Here is a 24,183-nt window from a genome sequence, read left to right on the forward strand (position 1 = left end):
GGCAAGCAAACATCAAAAAGCAACTTTCTACCAGTTTCAAAGTTCTCATGACAGGTTTCAAACTTTAGTAGTTAAATAAATTGGACATAAATTGGCATTAAAAAGCTATTGCATTTCTCTCACTGCCTACAGTACTATTAAAAAAAAATTCATAAACCTCAAGCACAAGTTCTCCTTTTCAGCCTAGCTGAAAAGTACAACAAAATTCTGTTTTTATGTGCAGCGATCAAAAGGTATATGTCAGTAAATCAAAACCAACATGAAACCATTTGCCAGTGGACATCAAAACCCCTACATATGCCAAGCTAGAATATGAACATCTTCTTAAGAAACGCCACCAACCCCATGCATACAATTCGGCAGCAATTGCAGGTAAATGAATAAAGGCAAACAAATAATGGAAAGGTACAACTTTTACAGGGAACTGGTTTCAAACAAAAGGTCAGCTGAATCTTAAGACAACTATTTCAAAGATTTGGTTACACTTAATAGTAGGAAGGTGAATGTAAAGATAATTGAAGACACTGTTATGAAATGCAACATGTAGGACTAAAGATGCCAATACAAACAACACTGCATTTAGACTCCCTTTACCTGTCTCTCTAGAACAGGGGTGGGCAAACTTTCAACTTTAGGGATCCTGGACCTTTAACAATTGTACAGAAGAGGGAATTTCAGCAGGTGCAGCTTGTCATCTCACAAACTGTTGACACAATTGACACAATTGTTAAAGGTTCAGGATCCCTAAAGTTGAAAGTTTGCCCACCCCTGCTCTAGAATCATGCCTCCCTACAGAATTAGAAGCCTCTCCATAGCCCCTCTCCCCAGCCCAGTAGGTCCAATAACATTAAAGCTAGCTAGTCTAGCATGAGAAACATGCTTCCTGTTTCTCTCCTGCCCCACAGACCCTTACAGCACTGGATCCTACCACCCATTTTTAGCCATTCACAGAAAGAGAGCAAATGAGAACAATCCCAGTTACTCAATTCCTCATTTATTTTGTTGTTTTTAAGACTAGGATTACTCAAGCAGTCAGCTTGAATTTAGAGTGCTCTCTTCAATAGACTGACAAGCTCCAGTGTATATGTTTTGCAACAACACTGGCTGTGTGCGCAGGTGTAGGCAAAGGCACTAGCACATTCTGGTTTAATATGCCATGTAACAAAACCCATTGCAAAATTCACAGGTAAAATCGTTGGGGATGCAAATTATTAGCCATGTTTAAGAATGAAGCACACCTTTGCAAAAACAACAATGAAACAGTTTGTTTACATGAGCTATCGGAACTGATTGACTTAAATTTGTTATACGGGAACCTTCATGCTTATATTTACAAGGTGCCCTAACAAGAGAAAGAGGCGTAGGTGGATAATAGTTACCACCAGCTACTGTATACTTCAGATAGATGATTTACCTTATTATATTTCAAAGCCATGTACAGAAAAAAAAAAGAAGACAGTCAGATGAGCATCTTTATAAATGTGGCGACGGTCTGATAGAGTCAGAAAAATACACCAAGCAATCAATATAGGTTTCAATTATCCAGGTAAATCCTATTTAGGGCTTAGCATTCCCCTGTTATAAAGACTTGCCTATACCCGTTTGCCTGGGCACTTGCACACAGTGGACATAGGTGGACACAGACAACGCATATTTTTAAAAAGCTGATGTGGTACAGTAGAGCGCTGCTCTCCATACAATGCATATTCATTTCACCATCATGCTATAGCCTTCAAAACGCTGCAAAATCTGTTTGACCAGAGACATGACAATGAAAACAACGTGAGCACTTACAACTGGACATGATGTTTCTATCCACATTCTTCAACTCCCTTAAAAACTGTTGCCTACCTCCACCAAAACCAAACTGGTTTGTTTTTTTTTGCTGTTGTTGCGAGATCACCTTCATGCTCCTGTTTACAAGGTGCCCTAACAGGAAAGTGAGCCAGGGGAGGACTACTTAATATATTACAAGGTGTCAGTGGGAGAGAGGAAGGGAGTTATGATGTGAGAAAGAGCTCTCATTGTAGGGGGTGGAACCTTCATTATTCAGAACCACATGCATCACACATTTCAAAGAGATTCCTAATAACAAGAGAAACATTAACACATGTCATCCTTTAGGAAGCCATATTTATTTTCTAGAAATCTAAAGTTAAACGTATTACAGTGAGCTGCTCAAACGCAAATGCAGGTTATTCCCATTTTGAATTCAAACTGTCTTGTTTTGTCACATGAGCCACACTGTCAACATCAGCTAGCACTGGCAGTATGAAGCATCATCCCATAAAGAGAATGCAACATTTTATTCTCTGCCCACGCACAGTACAGGATGCAGCAGCATTCTTTGCAAAAAGAAAAAAATGGACAGTTTTAATTGGCAATGCAACATACAGAGGGGTGAGCAGACAAGAAGCACGCAAGCCTCTGCAGGTGCACCCACTCTCTCACTACTTATCCCTGTCCTAGACTTAACTGTGACTATGCAGAAAGAGAATTCACTATTTTCAAGAAAGCATTATGTCTGCCCTGTCGAGGGATGGGTGGGAGGCAGCGAGGCAATAACTTCTGGAAATATATAAAGTTCGGATAATACTGCAAGAGCTTAAAATATCTGTAGAGCAAGTTCCCCCAGACGCTTGAAGCACTTTGCATAGATTATCTTGGAAAGGCTTCCAATAACCCACTAAAGATTTTTGCATACCAGTTAGAGCTGGGGAAGGGGGTGCTAAAGGCAAGAGTCCCAAGTAATCAGCAACAACAAGGCAATGCAAAGATTCAGAATTAAATACATTCCACATCTGGGACATCAAAATCCTAATATCCTCGCCCAAGAAAAATAAATATATCATATGTATTTTTAGAAATCCAGGCTGAAGAAAAGTTTGGTAAATATTTGTGCGATTAGCAGCTATTTTCATTACTTGCTTTTAATATGTGCAGTTTTAAAACAAGTAATCAAAATCTACTTTTTAAGGATTCACAAGGCAGACGGCTAGGCTACGTCTTATTTTGCTTTGTTACACAGTGCAAAACTTCACTGAAGGAAGAAGGGGGAGATTAGAAGTTAAACCGAAGTAGCTAAAATCCATGGCTCGCGCCATCACTCAATTGAAGCAAACCTCCTGCTACCCAGACGCATGATGGCCAAGTGCCAGCTGGACAATCGGTGACCTAATGCACGCTTGTATGGCCATCAGAAGTCAAAACAAAACAAGGGAACAACCTCAAGGAACCTCTCCTGCAAAGGCCCAAGTGAGACAAACATTGTTACGTGTGCCTTTCTCTGCACCTTACTGAAATCTGCACAGAAGTTCCCAGAGCTGAGTCACCAGGTAAAAAGTGCAGCTACATCAGGATGGATCAGTTTTGCAGTGGTTCATGATTCTCCTGCTCTTTTAGTAGCCAGGTCTAACAACAAAGTCCCAATCAGCACAGTTTTGCCTAAGTTCAGATTTTATCACTCTAGAAATTCCACATGTAAATTAAATGTAAGACTGCAATTTTGGAAACAGTTTTTAAAAAATCCCCTACATCTAGCAGTGCATCTAATAGGTCTACTCAGAAGTAAGTCCCACTGATTCCACTAGGACTTACTCCCATTTAAGTCTATACAGCATTGTAACCTAAGCCTTGTCCAATGCATCACTGCACTGTATACACCTTGCTTCATTCCACTATACGCAGGACATATATACATACAGACGTGCATATACACAAAAGGCTCAAGTCTACTATTTGGCCTTTGGGAACAATCAGGGATGGATACACTGTACTAGACATGGGGTTTAGGTGGTTGCTTTTAAAAGGTTACTTCACAGGAAATTCAAGGGGATCAAACAAAGAATCCACCCAGACATGAAGGCTACAGGCAGACAATAGAGCACATTAATCTAAATTCTTCTCTCTTTGCATAAATATGCATGCAGTTATTGCCCTGAACAAACTGAAGCATCTCTCCCAAAATTATCCTCTGTAACTCCTCATATTACTCCCCATATCAAAAGGTATGAAAGGGAAAAGGTAGACATGCTCCAGTTCAATTGTTCACCTTAAAAAAAAAATCCAAATGAAGACAATGTTGCTCTCTGCACAAGGAAAATAGGGGGAGGGGAGAATCAACAGCAATTATTTACATGCTGGGATCCAGATTCTGTACGACAGCAATTTCTTCATGCAATAAACATTTTATTTCCCTGCTAAATCCTTAGTATAATGATGTGTTTTGTAATGTGATGACCATCCCTCTGGAGTACACATGGTATTAATGAAAGCAAGATCAAATTAAAGAGATGACATGATTAACTGTATTCATTTCATGCAAGAACGTGCTTTATGGGGGGGGGGGAAGAGATAAAGACCTGAAAGTAATTACCATGAACTGAAACTCCTTCACTGACCTCTGCTTGCAGCCAGCAGTTGTTAAGAGCTGATGGGTTTATAACAAAGGGCTATGCCTCTCTCTTCTCTAGGCTTTTCTTTTATGCTACACAAGGAGAAGCACAGTTCCTTCACCGTTGCATGAACACTGTACCTCTGTATCTATGTCTCTAATGCAGCATAAAGATTACTGTGGAAACCTATCAAATTGGCAAGAAGCAGCAGCAGCAGCCAATGGGAGAAAGGCACATGCAGAATCTAGCACATGCTCTCTGAGGCTTGGATACTGTCACTGCTGTTTAGCAGGCTGCTAATCTAATTATAGCAGTTTGCTAGCACAGTACTATGAAAGCAGGGCACAAGACCAAGACAATCAAATGCCCCCAAAGAAGGTAGGTATACCAGGAAAGTGTGTATGCTCATTTTTTTTTTGTCTCTTTACATGCAAGAATTCAATTGGACACTATCTGCTTATTCCAACACTCCCCTCCTGCTAGCCAAAGACGAAGGCTGCATTCAGCAATTTGAAAAGCAGTTACCATTTTTAATATATACTCTTCTAGCATTTATAAGGAATTATTCTTTTCCTTGACAACACCACAGATGATAATACACACAGTTGAATAATTTCAATCCCAATATTGCGCTCTAACAAAACTACAACACATTTAGATGTTTGGAACACAGGTACACCACGAAGTTAACAGAGCTACAGAAGCCTGCTTGAAGAATACACTTGTCTAGTTTGCTGAACGGGAACGTCCCATTTAATTTTTAAAACGCAGTTCAAATCTACATTTTATTAGGATCTGGGGATACACAATCCTCTTGGCCAGCTCAGCTGAGGCAAGTGATGCTCTCCCCTCATGACTCTATCTGCCTAGCAAAGGAATTCCCTCCCCTTTTTATTAGCACATTGCCAAGAATTCCACAGAAAATGGGATCTCTGTGATGGGCATGCAAGTTCAACCTGGTCCCCTTCAAGTCTCCTACTGCATGCAAAGAACTTTGTGAAGGGACAGAAGTAGTTTTCACTTGAGTGAAGAAGAGTAAAGCAGAAGAGCAGACTCACTATTTTCTTGATAGCAGTTCCTCATATAAGTTGGGAAGAACAGCTGGTAGAAGCTGTTGGAAAGAAATGCTCAGGGGGGCTTGAGAAGCAGCAGCATGATCCGGTCCTAACTACAACTTCAGAAGCAAGAGGAAAGAGTTGGATTTGTGTGATTACTCTGCCTTCTTCCAACACTGAGGGGTCAGCTCCTACTCTACGGTTCCTTCTCTGGGCAGCATCCAGCCTGCTGCCATACACCACCAAAATATTTCTGATACTGAAAAATGTAATGGAATTGGAATGGCATTTTATGCCAGAAGTGAAGGGAAGCAGCTGGGGTTTGGGCTGCAGCAGGCCTTCCCTGGGTTTGGGAACATAACACAGTGAGATGGGAGAGAAGATACCATTCCCAATTTGCCTCTGGATGCCAAATGATATGGGGAGGGAAAGTCAGTCAATGATTGATAAGCACGCATAATGACTAGTTACTAAGCAAAGCCAAAATCTGTGGAACCTTGGTTATAATTCCTAACCTATTCCAATAACTGCTATTGGGTGAAAATATTGAGAATATTAACACTGTCAACAAACCAGAATTAAATGCCCAAAGTCACACCTGGGTCTGGTTAAGACTCAACTCTTAGGTACAGTTTTGAACTATGGGAATAGCAAGCATCAAGCATGTGCTCTTCCACACCCCTAGCCTTTGGGATGTAAGGAAGAGTGTGACAATTCTGACTTTCACTGTTAGAATAAACATGGTTCCAAGTTTCTATGTCATGGGAACTGGCGTTTGGTCAACATTTGAGCCATTTGTCAAAAGTGAACATGGAAGCTTTTCCTGTTCTCTCATATTCCAAAGAGGGGAGGGGGAATATGTTAGCCCAAGACTTGCCACAGCTCATTTGGACCATCTCAACAACGGATTTAGGTGATTGCATGCATCACACCAATGAATCCACATTAGAGGTGGGGTTGAACCAAAATCTTCCAGCACTCTATCGGCTATGCTGCTGTTCTACCAGTTGGTAAAGCAAACTACTCTCTGAATTAAGGGCAGATTAAATTAATCCCACAATCTGCTAAAGTAAATTGCATATATGACTACAAGCTACAAACTGCCCTGTGTTACTACATCTTATTAGCTGAAAGCCAACAGAGCGCTAAGCATATTTAAATCCCACTGAAATCAATATGTGCTTAATTCTGCACTGGATTAAACTCACTAAGTGAAACACAGAGATGTTTTAGCACATTGAGATCCAATCTACAACAGTGATTCTTAGGTACACTTTTTAAAAAGTTTGGTTAAACATAAAAAACCCATTGCTGTATTTTTTCCCCCCTTTACCTACATCCTATAAATTTGACGAACAGCCAATCATGATTTCGTTTCACCTGAAGAATTGCCTTTTGGAAATATTCAACAGTCTCTATACTTCTCTCACCTTTTGTTCTGTTCGAAATGAAAACAAGACTCTCTTAAGAACTTTGGCACATTCAGAGGAAGCAGGGAGAGGAACAGCTAGTGGGCAGCACAAATGATGGTCAGCCAGTAAGCAAATGACACTGTTGATATCTGCACTTGTAGAAAGGCACTTTGATTTCATGGAATTATTTGGAGAAGGTCGAGCCAGTAGCTGTCAGACTTGTTAAGTAGTCGGTGCCCCCTCCCAAAACATACACCACCTTCACAGTGGTGTGAGTTTAATTCTTCCTCTGTATAAAGCGTCATAGCTTCCATATTCCCCAATATACCCAACCAGCAAAGACAGCAGACATGAATTGGCTTATGATCATCAAATCCAAAGCAATAAAGTTTCAGAATGGTGGTCTAGCTGTATTTCATATCTAGGCATAGATCAAAGTCCCACTGGATTATTATAAGTAAACTTGCAGTTCTGTACCCAAATCAATTTTTTTTCTGCTCTCTTATCACTAAACTATAAGCTATCAGATACTTTCCTTCTGCACACGCAATGATTTCTATCCCTCTGTTGCATCAGTCACACTATGGCAGCAGAAATTAAGTTCACCACTTCTGAGTTATAACCAACACAATAAAGACTGCTGCAGCATTAAGTTCAAAATTTCACTGATTAAATGCTAGTTCCTTATCTACCAGCTATTTTGGAGAGCTGGTGAAAACTTGTTACACAATACTGATGTGTTGTTCAGACATTCCAGTTTAGCAGAGAAATGCCTCAAGCTGAACATGATTAGGAATGTAAAATGATGAAATGTCTCTCTGCCCACATCAACCTTTTGCAAAGGCAAGGAAGGTTTTAAGTGGAAAGTACAGCAAAACGGTACAGCTTGATTGACAGGAGGAAATGCCAGTAATGAAACAACCAACATCTATGCTCTAATTCATAAATTTACTCATTCCACAAATTCAAAACCTTTTATCTGGAATTTTCCTGATTAAGTTTCTGAACATTTCCTTCTCATTAATAAACAAAACAAAACAACAACATAGGACAGTGTTTGCAGTTCCTTGCTGCCTCTCAGTCAGGTAGGAAGCTATGCAATGTACACTTAAGGGTCCAATCCTATCCAACGTTCCAGCACCAATGCAGCCACTGTGGGTAGGATTGGGCCTTAAATTGCTTATAAAAATATCAAGAGCAGTGGTGGGTTACTGCCTTCAAAAAATGATGTTGAAAGTTCTACCCCATATCCACTTCAACTCTTCTTTCCTGTCCCATGACTACTTTCCCACTCAAGCCTTCCTCCCAGCCTTCCCATCTTAATAGAGATTTAAGGAAAGTGACTTCACAAAGAACAAATAGGAAGTCTGTGGCAGAAAATACTTCAATACAATCAGTTTGCAACTTACTGCAAACTCTTTTATACAGACTAGGAGCTGAAGCAAAGAGAAAAGAATTTGGCCAAAGTCAGACAATGAAGGTATATTTAAAAAGGATATCTCTGCCATACCTAATTGTACAGAAAGGAGAACTGGATGGGAAGAAATTCCATCATATTGTAAGCATTTCCAGTACAAACAGTGACTCTAGGTAAGTGCAGCGTATACTTCCGTTGCTACAGTTAACATCCAATTATCTGAGACAAGTTAGGAAGGCAACCCATGTGCAATTTTCAGCCTGAAACCACTTATTTTAGAAATGGTTCAAAAGGGTTACGACAGCAGTGCCCAAACTCTCAGGGAGTTTGGGAACCAAGGTAAGTACTTGTGGGGGAGGGGGAAAGGCAATGATACGATCACTAAGTTCGCACAGCTGCCAGGGATGGGGAGAGTTATAGTGATGTACCTGGTGGGGGGTTCACGGAGTCATATGGTTTGGGGTGGCAGATGCCTCGGGGTGGCATCTGCATCCCCCATGCCCAGGTGCCACCACTTGGAGGTGCCATCCCTGGGCCTGCTGCCTCCCCTTACAGAGGACTTCTGAGGCCTGGGGAGGCCTCGCGCTCATGCCTTCTGGATGCCAAAAGCCAGTTTTCAGCCCTCACAAGGCCTCTGTGAGGAGAGGCAGTGGGCCTGGGGATGGCACCTCTAGGTGGGGGGGGTGGCACCCCTGGAGGTGCCTCGAGATCGCACAGTGGTGAGGAATGCCACTGCAGGATTGAACTTACCTAACGCAGCTCTGGAGTCAGCAGGTGCAGGGAGCCCTCTAAAAATAGTGATTCATGAAAAGAGAAGTAATGGGAACACTGCAAAGGGGTCCATGGGCTTCCTGCATCCCCTAAGTGCTGCACTGCATTAGGTAAGTTCAACCCCCCATGTCCCCGGCAGTGGCACAATCCTGGTGATTGCATCATTGCCTTCCTCCCTCCGCCTCCCTTAAGGGGGCAGAGGCAGGGGTGTTTTCCTTTCCTGGGTTGGGGAAAGAATGGGAGATGAGCATTGATCTATACAAGGAAAGAAGAAAAATCAAGAGTGGAGAAGTTTGGAGTTTGAGAAAAAACATGGACAGGACAGAGGTTCTTCAAAAGATTGCAAAGAAGGGAACTGAGAAGGATGCATGGGGAAAACAGGATTTAATTAGGGGATATTCGTGGAGAAAAGGAAATGCAGCAAACTGTGGCTTTGGGGGGGGGGAAGATATAGGCAACAAGAAAGCCTGAAAGGACATCTGGCTCTATACAAGGGGGAAGCCCCCCCACACAACTAGCCCTCTTTGCCGTACACTCAGTCCTAAGCCATTGCTGAGAATATATCCACAAAGGAGTCTGGATTGCGGCTACAGCAAGCAACACAAGAAGAAGTTGCCCTGCTTGTTAATATGCAATCAGCTGCAGCTAGGCAGGTGAACTCATCATGCACATTTTAAAAAAAGTTTATGGCCCACCTTTCTATGGAGAAAAAAACCCACTGATGGCACAGTCCAATATCTATTAAAAACAACATCAAAGCAATTTAAAAACGATGCAAAGGCTGGCAGTAGTCTTATTAAAGCATTTTTCCTGAATTCAGGAGGAGGATAAAAAACAGGAGGATACAAGAGGTTCCTAAGGGTGCTTGCCGGCCATGGCTACAGGCGGTTGCAATTCACAGCTTTTCTCCAGAGCACAGACATTAACATGAAGTTCCATGTTGCTGTCTGTAGACAAAATGCTGAAAGGAGTTGTCTTGCTAGCTGGCACTCCTGTTTCCCACAGTCAGTGAATTCCAGGTCAGTAGTGCTTGAAGGGGCTAGAAAAATTTCTACAGCGGGCATCTCAAAAAGCCAAAACCCTCTCCAATTCAGAAAGTCTTCATACACTCTGCTGACTTGGATCTTTACAGAGTAGGGTATGTACAGTTTTATCTGCTCTCAGTAACTGAATTGTAGAGAAACCAATGTCTTTTATCTCTTTCCTGTGTTTTTGCCAGCACTAAAGAACCCCAGTGTATCACCAAATCTATTGTTCTCTGTGCCGACTACACACACATACACACAAGTTTCTGAGCATACAAAAACTTTTCCAATAAATGATCAACACCTTTTCTGAAAGCTAGTCCTGATTACATTTCTAGGAAAACAGTCACACATGCAGTATGAAGAATGCTTTCTGCAAACACCCAAAATCAGCAGAAAATTTGCATGCTTTATTTTCTAACTTCCTTTTTTCCTTGCCGGAGCAGCTTGCAGAAATGCTTCAGCTGCAACACAACCTTGTATCAATGAAATGAACACAATGGCTCCAGTTAGATTAAGGTTAAACTCATATGCAACATGGAAATTCGCAATATTTTCCCATCTCCCCAGCATTGCTGTTATATACTAATTTCACTGTTCCAGTACCTAACTCTGTCCAAAAATATCACCAAGGGATGACACAGAACAGGTCCTATTGGATTTCCCCTCTTCCATTAAAAAGACATCCAGCACAGCCTTCTAAGATTTCTAAATATATACCATGAGAACATTTTACAATCTTATTAAGTCTCTCTTTTGAGACTTTTACAACTGTCCTTCAGACAAGTCTTATGGTAAGCCACTGATTGCTTTCTCCTAGGAAGTCAGCTCTGATGAGCAGTCCCAAAAGGAACTCTTGGTCATGACATACCAACATTACAGTGATTAGAAGAAGAACACTACCAGGAAATGAAAGCTCAAATAGTACACCTATGAGCCTGAAAGAGAGAGCCAAAGAAACAGAATACCATGTCCAAAAGCACAAATGCTCATCTTCCTTTCCATTATCTGTGTATCCTTTGTGTATCTGGATATGAGGGCTACATAGTATATTTCACACAAGTTTGGGAGCAAAATAAAAAATCTGTTTTATATAAAATTAAAAAATCTAAATGAACGCATAAGTTTTACTTGGATCTTGTTATCAGCATGATATGATTTTACAAATACCAATCTTTCCACCCCAGTCCATAAATATTGCCACCTTCCTGGGTGGTCATGTCAGCAGGTTGCTGGTATTTTGCTACCCAATGAGCACTCTTAACTTTTTGTTAAGTGGGAAATAAAACAAAAATGTCAAGACATTTGCCCACACTTTGAGTTTTTTTTTGGGGGGGGGGGCATATAAACAGTACCAAACCTTTCCCTCTCCCTCCCTCAGTTTGGTCACCTCCCGATTGTTGAGTGAGGTTCAAAGCCTACCTCTTAAAAGTTACTCAAAAGCTTTGAGTCAAAGGCAAAGGGGAATTTCTCCCCACTGAGTGAGGAAGGGGAAGCACCTGGTCTGATCACCGATTCCATCTTCTCCTCCACTGCTGCTGCTGCTGCTGGGCTTTCTTCTCTGGGGACGCAGTGAGAAGCAGTACTTTGGCAGAGCAAGGGCAAGCACTGGTTGGACTACGATTGCGAGGTCCTGCTGGGAGACCAGGTGGGGAGCATGGTGGTGAGGAAGATTTGAACATTCTGCTCGAGCCATAGTTTGGAGACTCCTCCTCTAAATAAGTGCAGCGTAATACTAGACCACACTAGACCACTTGTGCAAGGAAAGCTCCCTACAGGAAGACCACAGCTGCGATACAAGGACATCTGCAAGAGGGATCTGAAGGCCTTAGGAGTGGACCTTAACAAGTGGGAAACCCTGGCCTCTGAGCGGCCCGCTTGGAGGCAGGCTGTGCAGCATGGCCTTTCCCAGTTTGAAGAGACACTTGGCCAACAGACTGAGGCTAAGAGGCAAAGAAGGAAGGGCCACAGCCAGGGAGACAGACCAGGGACAGACTGCACTTGCTCCCAGTGTGGAAGGGATTGTCACTCCCGAATCGGCCTTTTCAGCAACACTAGACCCTGTGCCAGAACCACAATTCAGAGCGCAATACCATAGTCTTTCAAGACTGAAGGTTGCCAACAACTTTTTTAACTTTAATACTAGACCATGCATTTGCAGTCATCTTGAGACACCCACGTACCTGTGTTTGAGAAACTTTAGCCAGTCAGATTCCCCATATGCACACACAGACACACACACACACACACCTCACTTCTACATTTTACTCTGTTTTGATTCTCTGCCTCTCACTTTTGCTCTTATTCCAATTTAGATAAAATGATTGTAAGTCATCTCCACAGCCCCATGGTGCCAGACTTCTGAACCTCCACTCTTCACTCTACTGTGTTTGTCTGCATAGACAACTGCTGGACCCATGGAGACCGTCCTCCTTATGATCTGGAACACTGGGCACCAGGCATTTCAATTCACAGAGATAAAGGCTTAAGAACATAAGAACATAAGAACAGCCCCACTGGATCAGGCCATAGGCCCATCTAGTCCAGCTTCCTGTATCTCACAGCGGCCCACCAAATGCCCCAGGGAGCACACCAGATAACAAGAGACCTCATCCTGGTGCCCTCCCTTGCATCTGGCATTCTGACATAACCCATTTCTAAAATTAGGAGGTTGCACATACACATCATGGCTTGTACCCCATAATGGATTTTTCCTCCAGAAACTTGTCCAATCCCCTTTTAAAGGCGTCTAGGCTAGATGCCAGCACCACATCCTGTGGCAAGGAGTTCCACAGACCAACCACACGCTGAGTAAAGAAATATTTTCTTTTGTCTGTCCTAACCCGCCCAACACTCAATTTTAGTGGATGTCCCCTGGTTCTGGTATTATGTGAGAGTGTAAAGAGCATCTCCCTATCCACTCTGTCCATCCCCTGCATAATTTTGTATGTCTCAATCATGTCCCCCCTCAGGCATCTCTTTTCTAGGCTGAAGAGGCCCAAACGCCGTAGCCTTTCCTCATAAAGAAGGTGCCCCAGCCCCAAAACCATCTTAGTCGCTCTCTCTTGCACCTTTTCCATTTCCACTATGTCTTTTTTGAGATGCGGTGACCAGAACTGGACACAATACTCCAGGTGTGGCCTAACCATCGATTTGTACAATGGCATTATAATACTAGCCGTTTTGTTCTCAATACCTTTTCTAATGATCCCAAGCATAGAATTGGCCTTCTTCACTGCCACCGCACATTGGGTCGACACTTTCATCGACCTGTCCACCACCACCCCAAGTTCTCTCTCCTGATCTGTCACAGACAGCTCAGAACCCATCAGCCTATATCTAAAGTTTTGATTTTTTGCCCCAATGTGCATGACTTTACACTTACTGACATTGAAGCGCATCTGCCATTTTGCTGCCCATTCTGCCAGTCTGGAGAGATCCTTCTGGAGCTCCTCACAATCACTTCTGGTCTTCAACACTCAGAAAAGTTTGGTGTCGTCTGCAAACTTAGCCACTTCACTGCTCAACCCTGTCTCCAGGTCATTTATGAAGAGGTTGAAAAGCACCGGTCCCAGGACGGATCCTTGGGGCACACCGCTTTTCACCTCTTTCCATTGTGAAAATTGCCCATTGACACCCACTCTCTGCTTCCTGGCCTTCAAACAGTTCTCAATCCATGAAAGGACCTGTCCTCTAATTCCCTGACTGTGGAGTTTTTTCAGTAGCCTTTGGTGAGGGACCGTGTCAAACGCCTTATGAAAGTCCAGATATATAATGTCTATGGGTTCTCCTGCATCCACATGCCTGCTGACCTTTTCAAAGAATTCTATAAGGTTCGTGAGGCAAGACTTACCCTTACAGAAGCCATGCTGACTCTCCCTCAGCAAGGCCTGTTCATCTACGTGTTTTGAGATCCTATCTTTGATGAGGCATTCCACCATCTTACCCGGTATGGATGTTAGGCTGACCGGCCTATAGTTTCCCGGGTCCCCCCTCTTTCCCTTTTTAAAAATAGGCGTGACATTTGCTATCCTCCAATCTTCTGGCACCGTGGCCGTTTTGAGGGACAAGTTGCATAACTTAGTCAAGAGATCTGCAACTTCATTCTTCAATTCCTTAATAACTCTTGGGTGGATGTCATCAGGGCCCGGTGACTTATTGATCTTTAATTTATCAATGAGGTCTGAAACATCTTCTCTTTTAACCTCTATCTGACTTAACTTCTCGGTTAGGAGGGGCCGTTCGGGCAGCGGTATCTGCCCGAGGTCTTCTGCCGTGAAGACAGATGCAAAGAACTCATTTAATTTCTCTGGCATCTCTAAGTCTCCTTTTATCTCCCCTTTCCCTCCCTCACCATCCAGAGGGCCAACCGCTTCTCTGGCGGGTTTCCTGCTTCTAACATATTTGAAGAAGCTTTTATTATTCCCCTTAATGTTGCTGGCCATGCATTCCTCATAGTCTCGCTTGGCCTCCCGTATCACCTTCTTACATTTCTTTTGCCACAGTTTATGTTCCTTTTTATTCTCTTCATTAGGGCAAGACTTCCATTTACAGAAGGAAGCTTCCTTGCCTTTCACAGCCTCTCTAACTTGGCTGGTTAGCCATGCGGGCCCCCTCCTGGATTTAGTGGAACCCTTCTTTCTTTGCGGTATACACCTCTGCTGGGCCTCTATTACTGTTGTTTTAAGCAGCCTCCATGCACTCTGGAGAGATTGGACTCTTTATACCCTCCCTTTCAACCTCCTTCTAACCAGCCTCCTCATTTGGGGGAAGTCCGCCCATCGGAAGTCAAGGGTTTTTGTTAGAGATTTGCCTGGTATTCTTCCCCCAACATGCACGTCAAAACAGATCGCAGCATGATCACTGTTCCCCAATGGCTCAGTAACGTTTACATCTCTAACCAGGTCCTGCATATCACACAATATTAAATCCAGAGTCACCTGTACTCTGGTGGGCTCCGTGACTAGCTGATCTAAGCCACAGTCATTTAGCACGTCAAGAAATCCGGTTTCCTTATCGTGACCAGAACACAAATTGACCCAGTCAATATGAGGATAATTGAAGTCCCCCATGATTACAACCCTGTCCCCCCTTGTCACCTCCCTGATCTGTTTCCTCATTTCAAGGTCCCCATCCGATTTCTGGTCTGGAGGACGATAGCACGCCCCCAGTATTACATCACTGCACAAGCCTGGTAATTTAACCTACAGAGATTCTACGGTGGAGTCAGACCCACCTTCAATCTCTACTTTGCTGGATTCTATCCCTTCCTTAACATAAACGGCCACCCCACCTCCAACACGCCCCTGCCTATCCCTCCTGTAGAGTTTATAGCCCGGGATTGTGGTATCCCACTAATTCTCCGCATTCCACCAGGTTTCCGTTATGCCCACTATGTCAATGTTTTCCCTTGTCGCCAGACATTCCAGTTCTGCCACCTTTGCTCGTAGACTTTGGGCATTCGCATAAAAGCATTTGTACACGGAATGCCCTAGGATGGGCTGCTTATTCACTCCTTTGTCCCCGCATCCTCTCATTGTGCCAAACCGTCTATCACATCCCATCACGCTACCTTTCCCAATTTCTTCTCCTACTCTGCCTTTGTCTTGTTGTTCTCTAACCTCCCCATCCTCATCCCATAGGGATGAGGAGTCCCGAACCGGATGCCCCTTGGCTCCTGTCGGCCTTCCCCCAGCGATCAGTTTAAAAGCTGCTCTGCCACCTTTTAAATATTATGTGCCAGCAGTCTGGTTCCATTCTGGTTCAAGTGGAGCCCGTCCCTCTTGTACAGGCCCCGCTTGTCCCAAAACGTTCCCCAGTGCCTAACGAATCTAAACCCCTCCTCCCTACACCACCGTCTCATCCACGCATTGAGACCCCTGATTTCCGCCTGCCTAGCTGGCCCTGCGCGTGGAACAGGTAGCACTTCAGAGAACGCTACCTTTGAGGTCCTGGCTTTCAGCTTCCTGCCTAAAAGCCTAAATTTGGCCTCCAGGACCTCCCAGCTACACTTGCCCACGTCGTTGGTGCCGACATGCACCACAGCCGCTACCTCTCCCCCAGCACTGTCTACCAGTCTGTCTAGACGAGAAGTGATGTCCGCAACCTTCGCACCAGGCAGGCAAGTCACCATGCGGTCCTCACATCCGTCGCAAACCCCCCTCTCTATGTTTCTAATAATCGAATCCCCCACTACAAGAAGCCCCCGACCCCCCTCCTGCCGAGGAGTATCCCGAGTGCGTTCGGATACGGGCCCATTCCCTGGAGAAGGGGTCCCCCCCTAGGGGATTGTTTCCCTCCTCTCCAGGTACAGCATTCTTCTATGCTCAGGTACAGCATTCTTCTATGCAGTGAAACACTGTAGTACAGGGAATACGGTTTGCCAACATGTTCTCACCTCCCCACCTGTGTATGATTATTCTCTATGCAAGCCCAACATTCACACTTTTTTGTGTTAACTTAAAAGAAAATGCAAACATTTATTTTACAAGTAAACCAACAAAGTATTAAAATACCAAATGTACAAACTAGAACCAAAGGCTGAAACATGACTGTGTAAAAGATTAGATCCCAAACCTTCTTATTAATAGGCCGAAGGGATTCATAACAACACAGAGCATGCATAAAGGTAACTTTGCCTTACCAAGTCAGATCAAAACATACATACAGTATCCGATCTCTCTTTTGCAGCATCTGGCAACAGCTGATGCACAAGATAATTCCAAATCTCCCTGCCCCTCGCACAGGGTTTGACTTTGGTCAGCCTTCCCATAACACAAAAGTTGCTCATCTTTCCTTTTTATTAGTGGCTGTGGGAGGTGGAGGGGGGCCTAGGCTTACCTGCCCCTCCCATGGTGACCATTCCGTCTCCATATGGGATAGTCATGAACCAGCCTAGAAGGAGACAGCTATCAGTTTTACCTCCTTTTCCACCTCTCTCCATTCACATTTGAAAAAAGGTTCTCCTCTCTCTCCCTCAGGTCCACTTCCTCTTCCAAGGCTCTGACCCTTGGGCTCTGGCTCTCTGGTGGTGAGAGGTGAGTGAGAAGGAAGCATGGTGAAGCAGGGGCAGTAAAGGGAGCAGCCACAAGCCTAAGGTAGGGAGGGTAAGAAAACAGCGCACAGGAAGCACACTAATAACATGCAGAGTTGCTTCAGGCACCATATGTGTGCATTGTGTAACTAGGGCTAAAACCAGAAGGGCTTATTTATTTTACTTAAAAAATTTATACCCCACCTTCCTAGAAGTTCATGAATTTATACAAAGTCTACACAAGTTAGACTTTGAGAAATTCCAAGGATCTCTAAGCTACATATGTTCCAAATACATAAGTAACTTTCTTTCTGAAAATGAAGCTGATGGACACTTATAATTGTCAACCGTCCCTTCAGAAATGGAGGCAGACATTACGGTTCAGTATATTTAATTTACACAGGCTTGATGGGGACCAAATAGATTGGCTGATTTCCTGATTTATTGACTGAACAATTTATAGCCTATGACCTTTAATCCCCACAGCCAATGAGGTCTCTTGAAAAACAAATGAACAAACCACAACACACATAACCCAGTCATAACTCTAGTCACTTATTACAACTAATTACAAAATTAGTTGTTCAGTTCCCATTAGAAACAATCACAAAGCCTCTGGAAACTTATGTGTCAGTAACACAAAATATTACCCAACACTGTTCCCTTTCAACATATTTCATTGCAAATTGTTGAGTACAAAACATTGTTTTGTGGTTTCCCTGTCAGGAAGTGTGAGTAAGGAACAAAATACATACAAGCCTGATGACAAACTGGAGAAAGTTAGTATAACATTGTCTAAAGTGACAGATAGATTGCTTGATTTTATCCGAATGACATCGCTAGTTTTCAGTGTTCCATATGATGTTTTAAATACAAGAAAAAAAATATTGGATGAGAATGTCCCATGAAATGATACTTCTGAGTAGTATCTGTCACTGTGTTCAATGGGGCTCATTCCCAGGAAAGCACATATAGAATTGCAGCCCTACAGACCTACCACAGACCTACCAAGTTGAGAGCTCATCTTGCTGTGAGGCAAGCAAAAAAAAATTATTGCTATCCATTCTGGTAGCATGGGAATAGGACATTTCCTTGCTACACAAATAAAGTACCTGTCTTGCCTGCTGTATGTTTTCCCTGGCCTACGAAACTTTTATTTCAGCTCCCAGTTGTTTCAGAAAATGTTTCTGAAACAGCTTCTGAGAAAGTCTCTGTCACTGGGAGCATCTGTGAAGGAAGGACATTTTCCCTGGGGCGCAATTTTTATTTTTGGTTGTGGACTGAGTACCTGGAAGTTTTGAACATGCCCTGGGCATTGGAAAAAATCTGTGGTCTAGGCATATGCCAAGACTCAGCCTTTCTTTTTCGTCTTTTTTTTTTGGGGGGGACGGGACACGGGGGATGGACTTACAAAGCCATTATGACAAATATGATACCAATCACTATGGCCAATTTGGTAAACAAATGTGCTCTTGAGGTACCGGTACTCTGTAGAATAGCTATATCAGGGAGAGAGCTCGGTGATAGGGTACATAACTGCATGCAGAAGGTCCCAGGTTCACTCCTTGTAGGGTGAATAAATCAACTGCTTGAAACCCTGGAGAGACACTTCCAGCCAGCATAGACAAGTTAAAGGGATCAAGGGACCAACTCAGGAGAAGCCTGCGACCTATGTAGATAAAATCTGGGCATCTGTTCAAATATGCAGAGCACCCACAGTCATGCAATGTCTGCAAAGTTTATAAAAACTAGACAAGGTGGTGGCTCCATCTATCTCAACTTCCGCTTTGGTCTGATCCCCAGCACACTGTCCTGGGTTCTTCCAAAGCCCTCCCGCGTTCTTACAAAACTACAAGGCAAGAAAGAATAGCAGGGCATTTTTAGAGCATCGCATTTGCTAGAGCAAAATTTCAGTAAGTTCCTAAAGGAAACAAAGCAGTCAATTAAAGCTTCCCCCATAACATCTTGGAGCTAAAGTGCTGACTAAAAAACAAAAAACCAAGAGTCATTACTTGGGGTTTGTGGTAGAGGTTTACATTTGAACACATCTGAATCTCAGTCAGCCAATTCCCATGACAGCCCCCTTCAAGCCGTATTGCTTTCTGGAGAAAAGGCATTATAAATCTGCTTCAGCTGAATTACATCATTTTCAAGGTTGGCTTCGGAAGACAAATTAAACATCTTCCATAACAGAAAGGCAGATACACAGTTCTGTTTTCATTTCTTTTGGAGCCTCCACTTACAGAATACTGAATGGCAAAGCCTTCATGTTTAATGTTTGTGAAGGCAGCAAATTCAGACTTAGGAGAAAACATCTCTTGTACAGTCAAGAGAGTTCGTAGGAATGCCTTTTTGGGAAGTTGTTTGCTTAATAGCAATGTTGATTTTTGAAGTATTCATTTAAATCATGGAGGAAACCAAAGCAAAAGCCAGGACTCTCCTCTGGGGAAATGAAAAATCACAAACAGATGAGGCAAGGCTGTATACAATAAAGGCTGAATGCAGCTCTGAGCAGTAAACAAGCTACATATCACTTCACGTAACCAGTAAGGTATCCTTGATCAATTATTTACACAGACTACAGCAACAGTTAATACCTGCTTCAGTAAAGGGAAGTAAACTAGGACAAGCATCACCTTGACAACTTTAAAGTAGAATCTTGCATTTTTTTTTATGCCTGGCAATTGTTTCATTCACAGTGTTTTTTTATAAGTACTTTAATTCTACCCACTGTTGTGGAAGAGGAGGAGGAAAGGAACACACTGAATTTCTGGAATGAAGAACAATATTCAAGGCAAGTTTTCTGCCCATTACACTTGCCATGCATACTGAAGTACCTTAGAACTTCCCACCTTTATCTCAAGTCTGAAGGCCGATCTTCAGCATGCTTCCAGTACAATCCTGTGGCTGTCTACTCATAAGTCAGTCCCACTCTATTCAGCAGGACTTGCTCTCAGGGAAGTGTGTATCGGATTGCAGCCTTGTGGCCCAATCCTATTGAAGGATTATGCCAGTGGAACACACATTCTGTTGGCAAAACCTCCTTTACTGCCGTTGCAAATGTGACTAGGCCAGGGCATGAGGGCTGGCTGCTGCCTCAAGTGATTACTGACTAGTTCCATATGCTGATGGATACCCACTGGAAGAGGTGCACTAGTGCAGGGGTTGGAGTGAGACAAGGAGAGGGTTCAACAGAGCAGGAGATGGGTGGAACAGGAGGCAACAAGAGTCGGAAGACGGGTGGATCAGGCCCAGAAGGGGGAGGGATCAGCAGCAGTGGTGCATGCCAAATCCTGACCCTCTTCCTGGGACTGATCCACTTTCAGTGATTAATGCAGACTTCTGCTTGTGATATTGCTCACGCAAGTTGACCCATAGCTGCTGCTAGAACTTATCCCAGGGTAAGGGGACAAGTATCCCTTTACCCAAAGTGGATCTCCAGCTGCCAAAACGTCCCTGCAGGATGCAGAGGAAGCCATATCTCCACTACTGCATTGTCACTCAGGGAGTTAGGGAGGATTAGGCTGTCCACAAGGTAATTCCTAAAGAACACAGCTGAACCTACTATATCATTCCAGCACACCTCTAGCAGTACTGCTGGGGTCTCTCTTGTGATTTTTTTTGCAACCCCATTTGGGAGAGGGCACCACTTTCTCATTCCTACTGTCATGCAAAATACTCTGGGACCTTTTTGTTGAAAATCCATCCATAAAAACCACCAACATAGTAAATTGTATTGAATAAACAGGCAGATTGTGCCCCCACATGAAACAACTTTTGAATGTTGCATTTGGGAAACAATTTCTGGCATGGTGATTAGCCAAATAATCTGTTGTAAACTGTGCTTTCATTATTTTATTTCACAATGTTTTACACATTCATTTTATGTTATGGCCTTTCATTGATACAGTTGTTAAAACAGCTTAATTGTTATAGAGATACTTCACTTCCTTTTTTGTACCCTGTTCCATAGTAAACAAAATCTAAATGTGAACCTCAAAAGAGAACCGACAGATCAAAAACAGGATGTGGGAAGATGAAGGGCTTTAGCACACGGCAGTGCTGCTGTGATCAAGAGATGCTCAATATTATTTCCATTTCTCAGTGTCAGGAATCTGGTACTGAATAGCTACTGCCTAAAACATAAACACCATGGAGTTTTAAGAATCGCTAGGAAAAAAGCCACTTGCATTATTCAAAGGGTATTTTTAAGTTGATGATGCTTCATTTAGGAGAAAGCCCCATTTAGAAGAGCAAAGTGTATTTACTCAATTATTCATTTTCTAAGTGCTAAGCTGGCAACATCCTTTTGAAATAGTCTACATTTAACTTTGATGAACTTTATTACTGTAGGTCACTGCAATTGTTCTTGGTGCCAGTCAAATAACTATGGCAGGTTGCAAGCCAGAGTGTTACAAATTTGGCTTTGATACAAGTTGTTCCCTCTCCAAATATCGGTTGATGCAGTCAGCTGCTAAGGGACATCTGTTTGGAACCCTACTATACCAAAGAATCCTAGACAGAGTATAAATCATCTCTGAAGGGAGGAAGCAGAGCATCAGAGATCTTGAAAAATACACATCAATGATTTGGCAACAGATTTCCACTCGTTTCTCAGACAACCCAGAAATAATAAGGGATCCAACCATGTGCTTCCTATTGCTATTGCTTCCTATTATTCCAGATAATTGCTAAAGACTGACTGGAGACTTTGGTCATGGAAAATTTTAAGGCTATGGGGTGGTCATGATGTCTGCCCTCTTTCCATGCTTTTGAGCAGATGGTAGTCTATTATCAACGGTGCAGATTCTAGACTGTTGGAGGCCCTGTGGCAAAGCCCTGTACTGGGCCTGCTCCTAATGATATGTTGGGTTCACCTCCCAATCTCACACTGATGAAAAATTGCCCACAAGAGCATCCCCTAGAGCAGGGATGGGTAAACATTTTGGCAGGAGGGTCACATCATCTCCCTGACAATGTGTTGGGGGCTGGGAAAAAATAATTAATTTACATTTCAAGTTTGAATAGATTTACATAAATGAATATATTAGAGACAGAACTTATAGGAATGAATGAATTTTACTGACCTTATTTACAGTACACATGAAAACTATAATACAGGCATGTTGAACCACATGAGAACTATGAACTGTTTGCCAGATACCTCTTGCACAGTGAAAACATACAGACCAAGGCAGAAACACATGGAGACATAAGTTGTTCAGAGGGAATGAGGGGAAGGATTAAAATAATGCCCAGGGAAAAGCTGAAAACACATGGAGACTATAAAAGGCCTTGATCTAACTTGGCCTGCTTAGTGTTAACAGGCTCAGAGTTTTGTCAGTCACAGTGTACTGTGTAAAGTACAGTTTACAGTACTTTACTGTGTAAAGTCAGTTTACAGTAAAGTCAGTTTACTGTGGCTTTGTCAGTCACAGTAATGTACACCAATGACTCAAAAATGACAAAACTGTGTCAGCATGCAAGGGATATCTAGATGGTTCACTAGGCTTTATGGACCCACAGTTCTGATTGGTTAACCAGGAGGTCTGGTCTAGAGGGTAGAGCCTCCATTTGCCTGAAGATTAACATCCACAAGGTCGCCAGTTCGAGGCCACCGGCACCGTGCGACCTTGAAGCAGCTGACAAGCTGCAGCTGAGCTGTTCCATCTGCTCGGAGCGTGGGAGGATGGAGGCCAGAATGTTAAAACCAGATCGGAGTGTAACAGCTTGAATGTGGTGGTTCTTGAAAGAGAGAACCTTCTTTCAATTTGTAAAAATCCCTGCGTGGATTTAATAAGCCTGCCTGTGTAAACCGCCTTGAATAAAGTCTTGAATAAAGACCAAGAAAGGCGGTATATAAATACTGTATATTATTATTATTATTATTAACCAGTGACCACATTCAAGAGTTCTCATTGGTTTCCAACAATAGATCCAATGCTCAGTGGCCTTGAGACAGTGCATCCTATGAATGATCACGGAGGTGGAGAAGGACTAGATAAAGGGGGAAACAGAGTCAGGGAGAGAGGTTGCTGTCAGTTGCTGCTGGGATCTGAGAGGAAGTGTTGCCAGGAAGAAGAGACTGAAATACCAAGACCAGGAGAGGAATTTGCAGCTGATAATCATTGAAGAAGCTGAGGGAAAAGAATTTAAGGAAGCCTTTCTAGGAGCATTTCTGACTGACGAGACAGGAGTTGCCTACTTGATGATGTTTTCATATGCCGATTCAGCAACAGCATTAGTGTCCCAAGAACTAATGCTGCATGAGGACCTATGCACAAGGACCTGAAAACTTCAGGAAAGAGCTTCCAAAATTCTGAATATGCCTGATGTATGGACCCAACTTGCTTTCTGGGGGGGGGGGGGGGGAGAAACCAACTTGGGGGGAGAAACCAACTGGAGCCAACTTGCTTTCTAGGGGAGTCCTCCAGTGTGTGATTGGGGTGGGGAGAGGAAAGGACAACTGGCTATCTAAACCATTTAGAGAACTGAAATATTTGCAGGTTCGAGTCACCCTTGACAACTAGAATTAGAGTATCTTCATCAGCAACAAAACATTTAAGCAAATGAAACAACCTACATACTATTTTTAGCAAACGAACTTTGTTTTTGTTGATTCCATTTAATATCATATTTTGGGATCACTAGCACATCTATACCTCACTAGGTTACCATAGGAAAATATAAGGTGGCAACAAGTGGGTAGTAAAGAAGTCCACAGCAGGAAAGAAAAAGAGGTTTTTGCAAGAATCTCTCCTTGTTACTGTTATTAAAAAAGAATGTCCTTACATGTAATTAAGGCAGGTAGCAGGTTCTGCCTACCTGCCTGTTTAACTCACCCCTATAGTCATATCCTCCTCCACACACATCACATGTACAAACCACAGTTCCATCTTCTCTAGACATAATTCTAAAACTCCAATCCTATACATGCCTACCTGGAAGTGTCCCACTGAACAAAACAGGATTTACTTCTGAGCAGACATGAGTAGGATTGTGCACTGTAAATTAACTGAATTCAGTCCAATCAGAATAGATCCACTTTATAGTCTGAAGGTTCTTCATATCATTTG

General features: G+C 43.0%; 1 protein-coding gene across 3 annotated transcripts in view; it reads right to left on the bottom strand.

The window, feature by feature from the left end:
* Nucleotides 1-24,183, bottom strand: part of FAM110B (family with sequence similarity 110 member B) — a 101,974-nt gene that overhangs the window by 40,930 nt on the left and 36,861 nt on the right. The window contains exon 1 of one of the 3 annotated variants that reach the window (XM_066624994.1): nt 4,401-4,534. The exons of 1 other annotated variant lie outside the window; for it this stretch is intronic. The gene's annotated coding sequence lies outside the window, so the exon portion shown is untranslated. Of the gene's footprint in view, nt 1-4,375; nt 4,535-24,183 lie in introns of those variants that run through there. One more of the 3 variants, XM_066624992.1, reaches the window with a different exon arrangement.

Source organism: Tiliqua scincoides, chromosome 4 (assembly GCF_035046505.1).
Source record: "Tiliqua scincoides isolate rTilSci1 chromosome 4, rTilSci1.hap2, whole genome shotgun sequence".
Taxonomy (NCBI): Eukaryota; Metazoa; Chordata; class Lepidosauria; order Squamata; family Scincidae; genus Tiliqua; species Tiliqua scincoides.